This window comes from Trichechus manatus, unplaced genomic scaffold (genome assembly GCF_000243295.1).
Source record: "Trichechus manatus latirostris isolate Lorelei unplaced genomic scaffold, TriManLat1.0 scaffold00131, whole genome shotgun sequence".
Taxonomy (NCBI): Eukaryota; Metazoa; Chordata; class Mammalia; order Sirenia; family Trichechidae; genus Trichechus; species Trichechus manatus.
In genome coordinates this window covers 5,745,161-5,746,656 of record NW_004444067.1, presented here as the reverse complement: position 1 = coordinate 5,746,656, position 1,496 = coordinate 5,745,161, and positions in this window count along the sequence as shown.

Below are 1,496 nucleotides of genomic sequence, written 5' to 3'. Positions count from 1 at the left end.
ATGCCCTCTCATATGCCCTCCGCCATATATATGGTATACATATCTACGTATTTAACCAATTACAAATTTTTGGTTATTATTACTGTTGTTGCAGAATTATATATGGTATAATAGTTACCGTTATTTGTCCCTTATTCTTGTGTACCTCACAGCGTCTTTATTTGCCTTGGTTACGTTGTGCTGACTCTCCCATATTGTGTTTTGCCTTTCCCTTCACTAGAATTAACACGTGCCTACCATCTGGTGACTCAGTGGTTAAGAGCTGTGGCTGCTAACCAAAAGGTCGGCAGTTCAAATCCACCAGGTGCTCCTTGGAAACTCTATGGGGCAGTTCTATTCTGTCCTGTAGGGTTGCTGTGAGTCGGAATCGACTTGATGGCAATGGGTCTGGTTTGGTTTTTGGTACTATCTAGTTAGTGATTCTCCCTTCTTCACCCTCTCATCCCTGCTAACCATCAAAGAATGTTTCTTTCTGTGTTTAAACCTATTCTTGACTTTTAATAATAGTGATCTCATGCAATATTTGTCCTTTTGTGATTGACTTACTTCACTCAGCTTAATGTTTTCCAGATTTCCATGTTGTGAGATGTTTTGCAGATTCATCATTATTCTTTATCACTGTGTGGTATTCGATTGTGTGTATGTACCACAGTTTGTCCATCCATTCATCCATTGATGGGTATTTAGTTTTTTTCCATGTTTTTGCTATTGTGAATAATGCTACAGTGAACATGAGTGTGCATATGTCTGTTCGTGTGACGGCTCTTATTTCTTTAGGTTATATACCTTGGAGTGGGATTGCTGGATCGTATGATATTTCTATTTCTAGCTTTTTAAGGAAGTGCCATCCCGTCTTCTGTAGTGGTTGTACCACTTCACATTCCCACCAGCAGTGTGTAAGAGCTCCGATCTCCCCACAACCTCTCCAGCATTTGTTGTTTTCTGATTTTTGATCAGTGCCGTTATTGCTGGGGTGAGATGGTATCTCATCGTAGTTTTGATTTTCGTCTCTCTAATGGCTAGTGATCACGAGTCTCCATGGATCTGTTGGCCACTTGAATGTCTTCTTTGATGAAGTATCTGTTCATGTCCTTTGCCCATTTTTAGACTGAGTTGTTTGGCTTTTTGTTGTTGAGGTTTTGAGTTTTCTATAAATTTTAGAGATTAGGCCCATGTCGGATATGTCGTAGCCAAAATTTTTTTCCCAGTCTGTAGGTTCTCTTTTCACTCTTTGGCAAAGTCTTTTGATGAGCATAAGTGTTTAGTTTTTAGGAAACCACAGTTTTCTAACTTCTGTTGTTTGTGCATTTTTTAGTTACGTTTGACGGTTTCCTTACTTTTTGGGTCTATTATATTAAAAAAAGACGAAGAAGATGGTAGAAGAGGAGGAGCAGAAGATATGCCAAACAGAGCTACCAGAATTCTTATATGCACTCAGAATTTACATTTAATAAATGAATACTTCTTACACACACACACACACACACACACACACA